The 18,497-nt window shown below is 37.6% G+C and overlaps 1 pseudogene; it reads right to left on the bottom strand.

Moving 5' to 3' along the window:
- Positions 1-15,778: 15,778 nt before the first annotated feature.
- LOC123248827 overlaps positions 15,779-18,497 on the bottom strand; it is a 17,724-nt pseudogene continuing 15,005 nt past the window's right edge.

Genomic DNA, 18,497 nt, shown 5'->3' with positions numbered 1-18,497 from the left:
TTTTAAAACTATGATTGGCAAATTGTGCAAGGAGACTCATTTAAAATGGCCTGAAATTCTCCCTTTGGCCCTATTTTATCTTAGAAGCAAGCCCAGGGGAGATCTATACATCCCACCATTTGAAATGCTTTTTAGACATCCCCCTATGCAGACTAAGCCTTTCTCTCTTGCATACACATCATTACTAGGGGGACTCACTTTTCTATTGCCATATATATATATAAAAGATTTGCAAATCATTGCAAAGTCATTTTAAAGATAAAGTTTGTGTGTGACCCCACCCCTCTCTCTTTCTTTTCCCCTTATCGGAGCTGTGGAAGCAGGCTTTTTGGTCAGGCAGGAGAACTTACTCGTGTGGGTTTATTTTTGTTAGATAATTATGTTTGAACTTCTATTTATTTTAGTTTATTTTCTTTCTATTTCAAGTGATTATCAATAAACTTTATAAAATATAATAATTGGAGTTATTGCATATTAATTTAAATCTTACACACTTACTATCTATGTGATAATCCTGGGCAAATCATTTAATCTTGTTGGCTTTGGTTTTCTCATCTGTAAAATGAGTTGGAGAAAAAAGATAGAAAACTATTGCTGTATTATTGCCAAGAGAACCCCAAATGGGTTCATGAAGAGTCAGATATGACTAAACAACAAATTTTTATCCTGCTACTTTGCTAAAGTTAATAACTTCAATTAATTTTTCAGTTGAATATCGAGGAATATCTAAGCAAAACATCCTGTCACCTGAAAAAAAGCAAAAAAAAAATTGTTTTCTCTTTACTTGTGCTCAATCTCTCAACTTCCTTTTCTTGCTTTATTTCCAAACTAGCATGCTTAGCACTATATCAAATAGTAATGGTGATAATGAATATCCTCACTTTACCTCTGATTATTTTGAAAAGGCTTCTAGTTTATCTCATTATGAAAAATGTTAGATCTTAATCTTAGAAAGATAATATTTATTATATTAAAGAAAATTGCATATATTTCTATAATTTTAATGGTTTTTAACAGGAGTACATGTTGTATCTTGTCAGAAACTATAAAATATCTATTTATATAATCAAGATGTGTTCATAGTTTTCTTAATACTGAACCAGCTCTGCATTCCTGGTTTATAAATCCAACATGGTCATGATATATAATCCTTGCCATATGTTGCGATAGTCTTCTTACTAGTATTTTACTTTAAAATTTTGCATTAATATTAATTAGGGATATCAAGAATATACTCATATTATTGAAGAACTTTGATATAATCCATCTTTTCCCTATTTTTTTTACCAAGTTTATGTCAGTTTCATTCTTTTATTTATTTATTTTTATTTTACCAATTACATGTAATAACAAATTTTCACATAAGTTTTCTAAAGTTATATGGTCCATTTTCTCTCCCTTCCTCCTATTGGAACTAGTAAGTAATTCAGTCTGGATTATACATGTATTATCATGTAAAACATATTTCCATATTGTTCATTCTTGAAAGAGAATAATTATATAAACAGTTCCTACTTTCTTACAACTTTCTACTATACCACCAAATTTTCCTAGATCCTAAGCTCCTAACTAACTTCATACCTCTAATTAAATCATGACTAAATGTTGTTGAGTCAAGTCAATAAGCATTTAAGTGCTTACTATATGCCAGGTTTGTGCTAAGCTCTAGGACACACACACAAAGGGAAAAGGCAAGGAATCAGAAGATGAAATATTTTGTGCAAGAAACACCAGAAGGTCAGTGTTGCCAAACACTGACATGAGAGTACATGGAGGAGAGTAAAGAGTAAGAAGGCTAGAAAGGTTGGAAAGGGCAAGGTAAGGAAGAGTTTTAAAGACCAAACAAATGATTTTCTTTTTGATCCTTAAGGTCATAGGGAGCCTCTGTGACTGACTGAATAGTAGGTTGACATAGATAAACTTGAACTTTAGGAAGAAGACTGAGTGGAAGATGAACTGGATATGGAGATAATTCAGGAAGACACCAATCAGAAAGCTATCATAGTAAATCAAGCATGTGGTAGCAGTATCAAAGAAGAGATAGAGGCTTGGTTGTGTTGAACTTTAAATATCTATAAGGCATATACAGTTCAAGATATCCAGGCATATACAGTTCAAGATATCAACTCTTCTCCCAAACTCACTGCCATTGAATCCCTGAGACAAGATGGTGAAGTCAAAGTCAATAGTTTTTACTGTATTGGATCCCTGGTGACCAGGGCAGCATTCAACTGCAATGGAGTAGATGTTGTGACCATCAATGACCCCTTCAGTGATCTCATGGTTTCTATGTTCTAATATGATTCCACCCATGGCAAGTTCAAGGGTACTGTGAAGAAAGAGAATGGAAAGCTGGTGAACAATGCAAAATTCATTACCATCTTCCAGGAGCGGGATCCCACCAATATTAAATAGGGAGATGCTGGAGCTGAATATGTTGTAGAGACCACTGGTATCTTTACCATCATGAAAAAAGTCAGGACTCACTTGAAGGGGGGAGCCAAGCAAGTCATTATCTCTGCCCCTTTTGCTGATTCCTCAATGTTTATGATAGGAGCAAACTATGAGAAATATGAATTTCCCTTAAGATCATCAGTAATGCCTCCTGTACTACCCTTGGCTCCCTTGGCCAAGATCATTCATGATAACTTTAGCATTGTATAAGGGCAAGATAAATAAATTTCAGATCTCATTGAATCTATGAGAACTGATGAGATCATCAAATAAGATAGAATAGAGGAGCTATAGATAGTATAGTATACTATAAATAAATATATAAATATAGTATATATGCTATATATAAGAGAGTATAGATAGTATATAGGTGGCTTATTGGATAGAGAGCCAGGCCTACAGAGTCTGCTCAAATCTGGCTTTAGACATTTCCTTGCTGTGTGACCTTAGGCAAGTCATTTAACCCCAATTGCCTATCTTTTACTGTTCTTCTGTCTTGGAACTAGTACAGATTCTAATACAGGAGGAAAGGGTTTAAAAAATATAGAAGGAAAAGAGATCTAATGACAGATTCTTGGGAGACATCTTTAATTAGTGAGAGTGACCTAGATAAGGATCAAACAACGGAGATTAAGGAGTAGATAGGTGAGTAGGAGGAAAATGAGAGAACTATCATGAAAACCTGGAAGAGAGGATCCTGGAGAAAAAAGTGATCAACAATGCCAAAAGGTGTATGATAGATGATAGTCAAGATAGATAAGGATTGAGGAAAAGGTCATTAAAATTTGATAATTAAGAAAACATTTGGGGGGGTAGGGGTGGAGCTAGGGTGGCTCAGGAGATTGAGAGCTAGGCATAGAGACAGGAGTTACTAGGTTCAAATGTGGCCTCAGACACTTCCTGATTGTGTGAACTTGGGCAAGTCACTTAACCCCCATTGCCTACCCCTTACTGCTCTTCTGCCTTGGAACCAATACACAGTATTGATTCTAAGAAGGAAGGTAAAGATTTAAAACACAAAACAAAACAAAACATTGGTGGCCTTGGAGAGATTAGTTTCACAAGATTGATGAAATTAGAAGTGAGACCACAAAGAGTTTAGAAAAGAGTGAGAGAAGAAAAAGTGGAACTATCCTTTGTGGATGATTTTCTACCACAGTGTAGCCATAATAGCTGCTAGAAATAGATCAGGCAAAGATTTTTTGAAGATGAAGAAAACATAAGAATATTTGTAAGTAGCAGTGAAGTAGTCAGTAGATAGAAAGAGCATGGAGATTAGTGGGAGAATACAGATGATAAACGAAAAATCTGCTGGAGAAGATCAAGGGTTCATGTAGAGAGACTGTTTCCTTGGCAAGAAGAAGACCCATCTCTTCTTGTGAAACAGGAGTGAAGGAGATAGTAAGGGAAAACATCTGAGGCATGAGATGTAGAAAAGAGGAGAAAAAGCTCTTAGAGAATAGCTTTTTTTTCAGTGAAGTTGTTAGCTGAAAGAGTGAGGAAAAGGGGAACGATGGGAGGCTTGAGGAGAGATGGAACGATTGGGAAAACTATTGTGTTAAGTAGAAGACTGAATTAAGGAGTTATACATAGAAACTCTAGCTGTTCCCACATTGCATCTCTTCTTCCCAAGAAATCCTTTCTTCTTCTTAACTGCATGTGTGCTTTGAACATTCATCACTATAGAAAAATGAGTTCTTTTCTATTCAACACATATATCACCCACAGGATGTTGGGTGGCTATCAATAGTGCCAAGATAAAGAAATATGATTTTGCTCCATGGAGGGGAGAGAAGGGAAAGAGAAGGGAATTAGTATTTCTATAGAACCTATTATGTGCCAGGTCCCATGCTAAGTACTTTACAAATGTTGTCTTATTTCACAGTTGAGGAAACCAGAGGGGAAGTGACCTGTCCTAGGTCATATAGCTAGAAAGTGTCTGAAGTCAAATTTGACTTATTGACTTCTTATATGACTTATATGACAAAACTGTCATATTTTTACTCCATACCCAACACTCTACTGTACCATCTAGCCATAGAGAACAATTAAGGAATTTTGGCCAGAAGAACAGCATTATCAGGGGGTGCATTGTAAGGGGGTAAAAAGGGGTTTTGGTTGGGTGACTATTAAAAGGTTTGGTCGCCAGGTAATTGAATAATATCAATCCCCAATTAAAGAATAACCTCAAGTCAAAATGACTTTTTTGGAAATTTATTTACAAATGAAAAGAGGAAGAGAAAATAAGAAAATGAGAGAAAGGATAGGACAGAATAAGTAATCTAACACACTAAGTAATTTGCTCCAGCCCCCTTGTTCAACTCAGACAGATCTAATTAGTCCTCAGTCAAAGGGGGCTCAGCCTTGAACCCAAGGCCTGGAGGGCCCCACAGGGCTGGAGATGAATGAAGCGGTTCCTTTAGAGAAGTCCAGGAAGATATAGTCTTTATACTCACCACATTTAATTCTAAGGGAAAGACTTAAGAACAGTCTCACCAAGGTCTCAGGGTCCCAGGTTCAGTGCCCCTCCAGGTCCAAGTCATGAACAAGAAGAGTTCCTTCAGGTCCAAGATATGAACCAGAAGAAAGCTACAGGAAGTTGTCACTCTCTTTTAAAGGGGCTTCTTTTGCATCACTTCCTGTGCCTTCCTCTTAGTTTACATGTCCAATCACAACAGATGCTTTTCTTAGGACTGCCCAGGAGGCAGTCATTAAATTCTGATTCATCATTCACTTTAGCACATGTGGGTCACAGACCTCCCAACTTGTGAATTAAGTTGAGTTGTTTACACTTTTGGTGATTAGATTTGAAAATGGGCAAGGTAGATTTAATCTCATTATCACAATCTTCCCTGTAATCATTTGGGAGACTCATCTCCCCAATTGATCATTTTGACATAATCATCTTGTACCCCTAAAAACATTCTAACTACAATAGTTAGAAATAAGAGGGAAATAGGAGAGAGAGAGAGAGAGAGAGAGAGAGAGAGAGAGAGAGAGAGAGAGAGCAAGAGAGAGCGCAAAAGCAATGTTTTGCTAGACACATTGACAAAAAGCCAATTAGGGCTCAATCCCCTTTGGCATAGCAGTTTACAATTCAAAATAATTGTTTTTGACCCCCTTACATTCAACCAATTGTACCCCAATGTTCATTCTGCGTCATCTTGATTCAGTGTAGGTTTCTGCAGGCATCTTTCTCCAAATAATTCATCTTCTGGATTCAAAGCATTAGCAGGTTTCTTTTCCTGAAAATTTTCTCAAACAAAATTTTAAAACTTGGATTTTTATAAAACTACAGCATGAGAAAGATTAGTCTGTTATAGGAGCTCACATTTTGAAATGGACCTTGGAAGTCATTTAGTCCAATCCCCCCATTTTACAAATTAGACAAATGAGGCTCAAGTCAAGGGTCTAGTCCAAGGTCACAGAGGTGGCAGATATGGTAATTTTTCTATAGTGATGTGAAAAATGGATTGGGAAAGAAAGAGAACATAGATGAACTAAACAACTAGACATTCCAATAACACAGATATAGAATTGATGTAAGAAAAACCTTGACAATTAGAATGACACAGAAGTTGAAAGGGCTGCCTCTCACACTAATTACCTTCATGCAGAGTTGCCTCCATTTCCTCACCTCCTCCTTCTTCCAGAATTCCTTGCCATCTGGCTTCCAACACCACCATTCAGTTGAAATTGTTCTCTCCAGGGTTAACAATGATTTCTTCACTGCCTTTTCTCAGTTCTCATTCTATTTGATGGCTCCATAGCACTTTACACCATCAACAACTCTGTTTTTCTGTACAAACTCTATTACACTAACTATTATGGATTGGACTCTGTTTTCCTATCTGTCCTTTTTGCTACTACACTATTATTTTCATCTGCTAAATGTGGGCATTCCTCAAGATGCTGCCCTAGGTCTTCTTTTCTTTTTTCTCGACACCAGTGTTTTCTAGACTCTATTAGTAACAGTCAAATGTTATTACGAAAAAAGAAGCCATATGCACCATGTTTTTCATCATCTCAGGTAATTTTCTTAACTCAGATTTTCTCCAAATAAGACTGAAAATGTATTATAATTTTAAGTGTGTGGAGGAAAACCCCTTTCTGACATTGATTGGCTCCATCTACATGTGAATGGGGCCAGGAATGTAGCTGAGCTGGTAACCTAGACAAGACCTTACCCCCTGGCCTTGGCGTTGTCTCTCTTCATGTTTCTCTCCACCCTCCGCTGCGGGGGAGAAGGGAAGAGACTCAGGGCTTGAAAAACTAGAGAACCCTGAACCCCTACATCTGTTTAGTAGCTATTAGGCAAATATCATGACCTGGTTTATAGTTTAGCCTTCTCAGATGAAAATGGGAAGTATACGGACACCATAAACTAGAGTGAGGTTTCCTATTGCTGGACCCAAACCCTGGAATGGGAAGTAGGGTCCAAAGAAAAGGTTGTGCCTAATAATGAGCTGAGGCCATTTAGCTCTTTATTGTAAAGAGCTTGGCACCTGGGGCTGAGGATCTCCTTCTAGGGAGAGGAAAGACAACAGCTGGGGCTCCAAGGGAACAAGAGAGGACAAACTTTCTGCTTTTCTGTTTGCCCTTAAATGAGGGTTTAATCTGCTTTTTCTAAGAAAGCTGGGAAAAGTCTATCTTTAGGCTATAAACTAAGAAAGCATGTCAGCACTCAAGCTTCCAGAAAAAAAGAAATAGCTGAAGACTGAAGCTGAGACAGAAGCTGGAACTAAGCATGACCCAGAGACCTCAAAAGACAACCTGTCTAGCAGAGCAATAGCTGGCAATCCAGTGGATATGAGAGAGCAATCAACAAAACTAGGATCATAGTTGGAAATAGCCATGATAGTTGCCCTATGAGTTGGAAGGGGTGTCCTCAGGCCCCGCACAATATTTATAGCAACACAAGCTAATCTCGAACATACAATAAAAATAACAAACACAAAGATTTACTTGTTGACAAAATCATTTATAGATGTTTCTATTTATAGTAGCAGTAGCAGCAACAGTGGTAGGACAACTTCTCCAGCTCATTTTGTAGATGAAAAAATTGAAGTCATCAGAGTTAAGTGAATTGCCCACAGTAACATAGCTAGTAAGTGTCTGGGGCCAGATTTGAATTTTGGAAGATTGATCCACTATGCCACCTAGTTGACCTGGCTCCCACTGGGGAATTGAACCCTGGTCTCCCACATGACAGGTAGAGCTACTCAATTTATTTTTAAATATTTAACAAAAATATGTTTTTGTAAGAAAATTTTGTTATAAAATGACTTTGCTTCCATTTTATTATTATCACTAAGAAATGTCTATTTTTTTTTCATTCAAATGCCATTCAAAGTACTTTGGCACAAGAAAATCTGGGTCTTTCATAATAATATGGATAGGTCACATAATCAGCCCTGATGTTGTCACAAAACTTCATCAAGAGCTCTCTCTTTACAAAGAACTATGGACTTGGAGTCAGGAAGCCCTGAGTTCAAGTCCTGCCTCAAAGGCTTAACAAATTTTTTGGGCAAGTAACTTAACTACTTTCAGCCTCAGTTTCTTCATCTACAAAATGAAGATAATAATAGTTCCTACCTCACAGAGTTGTTGTGAGGTTCAACCAAGAAAACAGATATAAAGTACTTTGCAAACTTTAAATCACTATGTAAATGCTTACTATTATTGTGGGGGTCTTGAGGTGAATCCCCCCGCCCCCGGTTCGGGAAGGGTACCTTTTGCAAGAATGCAAGACTGAAACTTAGCCTAAAAATAAAAAGAGAAATTTATTAATTTAGAAGGTAATGTTGAATCTGTCTATCTGCTAGGACAGCATAGATAGAAAATTGCCTCCTAGTTGGGACAACACAGATGGAAAGCAGCCCCGAAGTGGACATCAAGTCTTTACAACAGGGAAGATTTGACTCTTAGAGTGGTATGCACTGAGGCACTGGGGGTTGGGGGGGAAGGTTTGCCTGAAGACATAGGGGGTGATTCTCATAGTTTAGGGGACAAATAGATGTCTTGGAGATAGCCTGATGGTATTAAGCCATAGCCTAGAGGTGTATCTTTGTGTCCATCTCAAACCTAAAAGACAACCCAAGGAGAATATTCCTCTCAGAGTCTTATCGGCATAATCAGATGTTTCAGTTTAGTTCTCACAAGGATGGAAAGGAGCAAAGGAATTTTCCTGCTTACAGTTTGGCCTAAAATATTTCTATAATTTGGGGACACAATGTCCCATGCCACTATTACTAGTTATCTTTAATGGACTTTATGGAAGTTTTCATCCAAAATTGATTATCCTTGGGATAACTTGAAAACCAAATGTAGGCCCTCACTCTTATTTCTAAAATCCCATCTTTTACAAGAAGCCTTTCCCAACTCTTTTTAGTTCTCATGCCTTCTCTTTGTTGATTATTTCCTACTTACCCTGGATTTATCGCTTGCTTCATTTATATGTTTGTTGTCTCCCCATGTATAGTAGGCACTTAATAAAATAAATGTTGATTGATTGGTTGACAAGTGATGGTTTGCAAAGCATGTAATGAATTCAAATAAGAACCCAGGACCATATTTTTAACTCTACATTAAGATTTTATTTGTCCAATTGAGCTCCATCCCTGACGTCAATACGAATCTCCTATGCTGTGTGTTGTTTCATTTCATAAAAGACTTTTGACATGTTTTCTTGATGGACTTTTGCAATGAATACGTTTGCAAAGCGACAAGTCTTTCCTGACATTAGCTTCAATAGCATGTATAGGTCATTTTAGTCGCCCAATTTTAGCTCTGTTGCTTTAGCCACTTGCAAGGCAGAATAGAAAGATTCTAGTTTCTCAATTAAAGGATCGTAAAGGTCTTCACATACAAGAGCAATTCTCCTCCCCACCTTAACTGTTAGCAAAATCAGTCAGTTGCTTTGCATAGAACCACCACTGCAACCTTATCACTACTGACATTTCTCTTGCTAAAAAAGCTTTTTGCACCTAGCAATTCACTTTTTTAAGAAAAGAAAAACATAATGGAAGCAATCCTTTTGATGTCAGAAATGGCTTTTTGGAAAAGCTTGTCTTTGTTTACTTAAAGCAAAAATGTTCATGCCGGGAAAATGTTTCTCTCTTTTACCAATGTATCCTATTTATAGATTTTCAAGATTTTGGTTTAATTTATTAGGTTTTATTCTATCTGCAGATAAAATATTCATGCAAAATAAACAGAGACTCTTCCACTCTATCCATAACAGGACCTGTGAATCTTTAATAATATTGCACTGAATGTTAGGATTTTTAAAAATTTATATTTCTTGGGGCAGCTGGGTAGCTCAGTGGATTGAGAGTCAGGCCTAGAGATGGGAGGCCCTGGGTTTAAATCTGGCCTCTGACACTTCCTAGTTGTGTGACCCTGGGCAAGTCACTTAACCCCAATTACCTAACCCTTGCTACTCTAAGGCAGAAGGTAAGGGTTATAAAAAAAATTATATTTCTATGTTTCTGTAATTTAAACTCTTTTGTCTTTTCTTAAACTAGTTTCATCTATTCCAATGGATTTTCTCTTCAAACCGGTTATTAACTTATTTAACATCAAGAGAGATTACTTTACCTTTTAAAATTAGCAATAATTTAAAATGTAAGGCAATTAAGTTGAAATCTAATTGTTGAAAAGATCAAACTACTATGTATATATGTAAAAATTCTTGAGTTATTTCAATTTTTAAAAGATGATAGCATTTATAAAGTACTTCAAAGTGTACAAATTGCTTTACAAATATTATCCCCATCTATACTCTCAATAATGCTGGGATTTTATTTTTATTACCATTTTTACATTTGAGGAAACTGAGGCAGTCAGAAGTTAAATGAATTGCCCAGCATCCCATAGCTAATTAGTGTCTGTGGCTGGATTTGGACTCAGATCTTCCTGATTTCAGGACCAGCACTCTGTCACTGAGCCACTTACTTGACTCAAGCACTTCCAGCGTTGGGAAACCTGGTTGCCATATCAAACTTACCAAAATTTAAGTTGATACACTTCACATTCAAATGTAGCTAACAGAGTAATGGTGTACTTCTCTCTCGTGAGCCTAACCCATTTATGGTGACAGTGGCAAACCATACCTGCACTGAGATTTGATGTGAACTTCTTTTACGCATACTATATTAAATAATCCCTGGATGCCATTTGCCATCAGCTGTATCTAAATTACCATATTAAACTTGTTCATCCTGACTTTGATTTGAACTTCATTTTTACACACACGTGCGCGCACACACACACACACACACACACACACACACAAAGTGGATGCTATCTATGTGGGAGTTGTACTGAAAAATATCCAATACTTTTGCTCATTACTTCCCCCAAAAGGATCTCAATCCCTACTCTGTCCTCACCCCTCCCAGGCAGTGACACTCCACACTTTGTAAAACTGCTTTACTTTCTTTCCTGGAAATCTCAACAACTCTCATGGGTTCAATTATCATCTCCATGCAGATAATTCCCAGACTGATGTTTGGCCCCTATCCCTCTCCTGAATCCCAAGACTCTCTTCAGAACATCTCTACTTTGATGTTCAATAGAAACATCAAATTTAATATGTCCAAAACAACTCATTATCTTTTCCCTCAAACTCATCCCTCCTCTAAACTTCCATATTTCTGTTGAGGGTACTTTCTAGTCATCCAGGAATCATCCTTGACTCTTCCCTCCCTGATGGCCTCCATAGTCAATTAGTTGGCATCTTATCAAAACCACCACCATAATATCAAAACCATCTCCATAATTTCTTAATACTCATTCAATTTCTCCACTCAAGTAGTCACTACTCTTGTTTAGGACTTCATCAACTCTCTCTAGACTACTGAAATAAACTCCAAATTAGTATCCCTACCTTTTCATCCAGTGGTATAAACTGGTATAACTTATACCAGACTATTTGCCACCATGGAGCATGGAGGGTGAGAGGGGCAGTGGGAGGAACGAGCGAATCTGAATTGCAAAATGTCAGAAAACAATTTTCAAAAATTGTTTCTACAGGGGATTGAAAATTGTAACTTCTTACAGAAGTTAAATTAATAAAAAATAAGCATTTATTGATGCCTTTTGTTTCTTTCATCATTGTTTCCCCAGTATCTCTTTCCTATTCCTTCTTTAGAGAGTCATTGCATATAACAAATGGGATTTTTAAAGACAAAGAAGGAAAAATGAGCAAAAAAAATCTGCATAATAGATCAAAAATTGAAAAAGTCTGAAAATACGTGCATTGTGTAATTCTTGTGAACCCCCACCTCCATACAAGAATGGGTTTGGAGTATCTTCTCATCTCTCTTTTTTTTTTTTTTTTTTTTAACCCTTGTACTTCGGTGTATTGTCTCATAGGTGGAAGATTGGTAAGGGTGGGCAATGGGGGTCAAGTGACTTGCCCAGGGTCACACAGCTGGGAAGTGGCTGAGGCCGGGTTTGAACCTAGGACCTCCTGTCTCTAGGCCTGACTCTCACTCCACTGAGCTACCCAGCTGCCCCTTCATCTCTTTTTTAAAGCCATCCTTATTCTTTTTTTAAAATCTCAAGAAGTATTTATTTAATGCCAACTACATGGTAGGCACTATTTTGCTGGGTACTAGGGGTACAAAGACCAAAAGAAAGTAGTTCTTGCCTGGAGAGTAGTTTACATTTTAAATAAGCATATACAAAATAAGTAACATCAAATTGAAGAAATCTCTTAATTTTTTTTAAAACCTCTCCTGTATTAGAATCAGTTGATACTAAAATACTATAGCATAATAGATGCTAAGTACTATAGGACAATAGTTACTAAGAAGAGATGCAAATACTAGGTCATCAGGGTTAAGTAACTTGCCCAGAGTCAAACAGCTGGAAAGTGTCTGAGATCAAATTAGAACTCAGGTCCTCCTCACTTCAAGCCCAGCATTCTAGCCACTATGCTACCTAGGTGCCCCCCAAGAAATCTTTTAAATTGGCATCCTAGCTTTGGCAACACAGAAATGCAAAACTCAAATGATAAGCATATATAGGCTGTGATAAAATGGATTTTTGTAGATATGAAGCACAGCTTATGATCTGAACATTCCATAAGCATTTTGCATATTTTATGCAAGTTCTAGATTTTCTGAAAGTTTAACTGAAATGAAATTATCATCTTGCATATTAACATTTTCTTCAGCATGTTTTCTCAACCAAAATCCTGTGATGCTTCATCAAAGAGATAACACTTTAAGTTCCTGAAGGTCATGTTAGCAAAAAATAAACCAGGGGGCAGCTGGGTGGTTCAATGGATTGAGAGCCAGGTCTAGAGCCATGTCCTTGGTTAAAATCTGGCCTCAAATATTTTCTAATATGTGACACTGGGCAAGTCACTTAACTACCATTGCCAAGTCGTTACTGCTTTTCTGCCTTGGAACCGATATACAGTATTGATTCTAAGAATAAACTGACAGGTTCTACCAAAGCAGAAAAACTTTGAGGGGCAGCAGGGTGACTCAATGGATAGAAAGCCAGACCTGAAGTTGGTTCAAATTTGGTCTCAGATACTTCCTGGTTGTGTGACCCTGGGCAAGTCACTTAATTCTAACTGCCTATCTCTTATCACTCTTCTGCCTTGGAATAGATACATAGTATTGATTTTTTTAACACAGGAAGTAAGGATTTTTTTTTAAAAGAAAAAGAAAAGCTTTGAGTGTGAGGCTCATGGGAGTCTGGATGTCTCTAGACCAGTCTAGATTAATACAAGGAGGCTCAGAGTTAAGTGTAGGGTGATGGACTTTTCAGTCAAAGTCACCCTAAAATAGCATCTAGTGAATTATAGAAGGGCTCTTTCCAGTCTGCATTAGGGGAAGACAAAATTATAGATCTTTAGAATACTAAGACATTGTGACATTTATGTAAAACACTTTCTTCCATTCCATTCCCTTAATGGATTATATAGTAATTGATGCCTAATAGACTTGTAGATCATTTTGTATTTTCAGAGTCCCTGCTATCGATCTTTAGCTTTTGTAATATAAAAATTAATGTTTAATATTTCTTTATATTAAGCATTAAATAGACAATATTAATAAAGATGTTCAGCTGTATCTGTCATTAGTCAGAGTTTTGTAGATAAAGTAAGGAGGATATTATAGAAAACTTAGCAGAGAGCAGAGTATTTCTAAAATAATATTTTAAAATATTTTACTTAAAATGTTTTAAAATATTTAATAAATAAATAACAAACAAAAATATTTAAATTCCTAAAATAATATTTATTTAGGGATGGGTTAAGAGAACATAGTTGTTGGGTAGCTTAGTGGATTGAGACAGGCTTAGAGATGGGAGGTCCTGATTTCAAATCTGGCTTTAGACACTTCTTAACTGTCTGACCCTGGGAAGTCATTTAACCCCCAATTGCCTAGCCCTTACTGTTCTTCTGTCTTAGAAACAATAAAAAGTATTGAATCTAAGACAGAAAGTAAGGGGAGAGAGAGAGAGAGAGAGAGAGAGAGAGAGAGAGAGAGAGGAGAGAAGAGGGAGAGGGAGAGGGAAAAGGAGAGGGAGAGGGAGAGGGAGAGAGAAATGAACACAGTTGTGGGGCAACCAGGTTGTTCAGTGGATAGAAAACCAAGCCTGGAGTTGGGAAGTCCTAGGTTCAAATTTAACCTCAGACATTTCCTAGCTATGTGACCCTGGGTATCACTTAACCCCAGTAGCCTATCCTTATTTCTCTTCTGCTTTGGAACCGATATTTAGTATTGATTCTAAGATAGAAGCTAAGGATTATAAAAAGAGAAAGAACATAGGTGTGATTTTTGGCTATTGATGTTTGATGGTAGAAAATTCAGTTAGTCAATGAAGACAAGTGATGTTGAGTAAACCCTAAAAAACGGTAATAGATATTTGCTTCTGTACTCCAAGGTAGAAGCTGGCTGTTAAGTTTTACAGCTCTGTAAAACTAATGTTAATTGTATTTGTTGTTGTAGTTGCTTTATTTGAATATGAAACATTTTTGGTGTTGTTATCTACACAACTGAAAAGGCTACATGTGTCTTGTTAGTGAATCTTTCTGAGTCAAAATAGCCATAGACATTAGTCTGTCTATTCAGGGCAGCTTTCATTTTTAAAACGATGCCTCTGAAAACAAGTAAGGTGTTTTCCTTAACCCACCACCTAAAGCTTTCCTGGAGTAAATTATGAGTTTGAAAATACAATGATATACTTGTTGAACATACGCATTCTTGGTACAGTGCCTGGCACATAGTAAGTGCTATATGTTAGCTATTCTCCTCCTCATCATTATTATTAGCATAATTAGTCTTACATGACTAATGCAAGCTGACATGAATAAGATTTAGAGAGCATTCATGTTAACTAATTCTAATTATAGTAATGGAATACTAAAATACAATTTAGAAACCTTAAATGTAATTTTAAAAACATATTTGTGGTATATGGTCATAATGGAATACTACTGTGCTATAAGAAATGATGAGGATAATTTTAGAAAAGCCTAGAAAGACCTACATGAACTGTTAGAACGGGGCCAGAACCAGGACACCGTGCACAGTAATAGTAATATTATATGATAAACATTTATGAGCGACTTAGCTATTCTTAGCAAAATGGTGATCCAAGAATGACACATGTAAAACCCAGTGGAATTGCGCATTGGCTATAGGATGGGGCTGGGAGGAGGAGATAGAAAGAACATGAATCATGGAACCATGGAAAATTTTTCTTAATTAATCAATAAAATAAATTTTTTTAAATGGTGATCCAAGACAATCCTTAAAGATTCATGATGAAAAATGGCATCCACCTCCAGAGAAAGAACTGATGCCAACTGAGACATACCATATTTCACTTTATTTCTTCACTTTTGAGTTCTCTTTCACAAAATGTCTAATATGGAAAGATGTTTTATATAATTACATATGTAAAATCTATATAAGGTTGCTTGCCATCTCAGAGATGGGGCATGGGACATAGGGAGGAAGGTGAGAATTTGGCTCAAACTTTAAAAAAAAACCCAAAGGTTTAAAAATTATCTTTTCATGTAATTGAGGAAAAACATAAAATATTATTTTTAAAAAAGAAAAAACATACTTAAGAGTAATAATTGTCACGAGGCACTTTTGTTTATTTATTTAAATCCCAAATTTTTAAGAGAATGTTTTGTGGTTTTTATGCATCACCAGAGAAAATACAAACCAGAATATTTGATATTTAAAGTTTGCATAGATGGCGAGATTCATATTAATTTATTTTTAATGTACAAAGTAATCTTTTCATCAACTTGTTTGAAGAGGATGGACAAATTCGTACAAATTGCTTAGAGGCCTGCTTGCATACTAAAACCTGGTCTTTTGGGTGGCTCCATCAAAGACAAAAGACCACCAATTGTCTCATGAGAGAAATGTCCACTCCTTGGTCCAGGTTTTGGAACATTACCAACTTGGAGTTCATCAGATATCACTTCAATATCCTTAGGCATCGCATCTTCATAGCAATTATTATTTATTTAAACCATTGGTGCATTTATAATCACCTAAACTTTCTCCTTTTATTAGTGTGAAAAATCTGTCAGGTATAGTTTCTCCAAGCTCAGTAGCAAGCTTTTGCTGAATGGCCTCTTGTGTGCCCTCAGAATCTCGAAGCAAAGTGTAGTGGAACAGCCTTGAATCTGATACTTTCTGATTGACTATCAATTTATACACTGTATAAAAAATTGCTACTTCATATACTCTAAATGGAGGTGCTTGTAAAACTTCAGCAACCTTGTTCACAGCAGAGAAGGACAACCATCTCTTCTAGCTCTGAGCTAAGACCAATACTGGAAGCACAGTTGCCCTTTCATTTATTTTAATTTAATTTAATTAAAAAAAAATTTAAACCCTTACCTTCCATCTTGGAGTCAATTGACTCCAAGGCAGAAGAATGGTAAGGGCTAGGCAATGGGGGTTGTGACTTGCCCAGGGTCACACAACTAGGGAATGTCTGAGGTCAAATTTGAACCTAGGACCTCCCATCTTTAGGGCCTGCCTCTCAATCCACTGAGCCACCCAGCTGCCCCCTACAGTTGCCCTTTTATGTCCTGCTGGGTAATTCTCTTTTCGCTATCCTCTTGGAGTTTTCTTTGATGAAAACAAATGGAGTGTCTGGGTCATTTTTGGGAGTGTCTCTGTACACAAATAAAACTCTTCCAGAGTTCAAGGGCTGCCCATGTTTATTCTTTTTGATTTTGCAATATTCATTTTTTTTTTTATATTTTTAAACCCTTAACTTCTGTATATTAGTTCCTTGGTGGAAGAGTGGTAAGGGTAGGCAATGGGGGTCAAGTGACTTGCCCAAGGTCACACAGCTGGGAAGTGTCTGAGGTCAGATTTGAACCCAGGACCTCCCGTCTCTAGGCCTGGCTCTCAATCCACTGAGCTACCCAGCTGCCCCCAGCAATATTCATTTTTATTCATCTTGGAGGGCAGAAACTATTTTCACCTGTCTTTTTGTCCCCAGTGCCTGGTACATAGTAGTAAGTACTTGATAAATTCTTATGGTCCTGTGCCTGACCTGCACAAGCCTAGTAGCTGCCAGAGGGCAGAGGCAAGTCCTTCAGGAAGTGGTTAAGGTTAGACCAGTGATGGGCAAACTACAGCCCGTAGGCCAGATGTGGCCCCCTGAAATGTTCTATCTGGCCACTCAACATTATTCCTAATCTGATGAATACAATGAGTAGGATACAATACAATGAAACTTCAGAAGAGTTGCCTTAGAAACAGACTGACAGATGAGCATTTCCTTTCCTTTGGCCCCCTCTTTAAAAAGTTTGCCCATCACTGCTCTAGAGGATCCCCTCTAGCAAGACTTCATCTCCTGCCTTGCACCAGGGGCATGTCTCCCTCCTCAAATCAAGTCAAGGGTTATGCTTCTCCAAAGCTGAGGATTCTCTTCAGATTATAGCGGAGATTTTTTTCAAACCTTGGGGTCTTCAAGGGTAGAGGCTATGCAGTTCTCACCCCTACACCAGAGCTTTCTTTAGGGGGAGGGACTATCTCCTCAAACAGGATTACCCAGGGACAGGGACCATATTGTTTCTCCTTGACTAAAGACTGGCTGAAGACAGGAACTTGCTAGCAGCCTCAGAGCAAAAGCTTCCCAAGGTCAGGAGAAATATTCCCTTTAGAGCAGGGACTTCTTAAATGTGGACAGACACTCTGCCCCTCCCTCAACATGAGGGTTTTCTGAGGGCTGCAGCTGTTTCATAAAGCTAAGAAAGATACCTAACACATTTTATGACTGAGTCAGGATCTCAACCTAGATCAGGAATTCCTGGAGGGCAGGGACCTAATTGTTGTTTCCCTCTTTGTCTTCTCCCACCAGATCTTCTCTTATCTCCTCCTTCCACCCACTGTGCCCACAACCTTATCAGAAAAACAATCAACCTTGGGTATGACTGAGTCCCCTGGGCAGTAGCTGCAGGTGTGGTGGGAGTTGCCTCTGCTACTTCTCAAGCACCTGAATAGTCAGGAAGTACTTCCTGAGGTGCAGATTACATCCTCCCAGACATATTTCCTATTCCCCTAGTTATCTCCTAAATCATTAATCCATCCCTTGGGCATAGAACTCTTCCCAAAAAGGAGTCTGGGCAGAGCCATAACCAGCAATCTTGGCTTTGGGGCAAGCAGCATTTAAGACTTTTTGAATCAAATTATAAGACAATTTTATTTGGAGTGCAGAAAAACCAGAGGGTGAGACCTCAGGCTGTGGGACATAGGAGGTCTCTAGTTAGGAGAGATCTTAGAATGCCCCTTTGAAACAGAAGAAAATCCTATTTGACTGACCTCAATAAACAGAGACCCCAGGAAAACATGAAGTATCTATTGGTGAGTTTGTTGTCAGAGAGCAGAATAAGGATGGCCCAGAAAAAAGTTTACCAGGAGCATAGCTGCCTATGGCAAGAAGTATGCCATCTGGTAGCTTTCTATTTTTATTTTTTTAAACTAATGATAACCTTGGTTGTTTCTACCCCCTGAAGCAGTACAAATGTTTTCAGT

The sequence above is a fragment of the Gracilinanus agilis genome, chromosome 1, assembly GCF_016433145.1.
Source record: "Gracilinanus agilis isolate LMUSP501 chromosome 1, AgileGrace, whole genome shotgun sequence".
Lineage (NCBI taxonomy): Eukaryota > Metazoa > Chordata > Mammalia > Didelphimorphia > Didelphidae > Gracilinanus > Gracilinanus agilis.
Note: the sequence above shows the minus strand (reverse complement) of the source record. Positions and strands in the feature narration are given on the sequence as shown.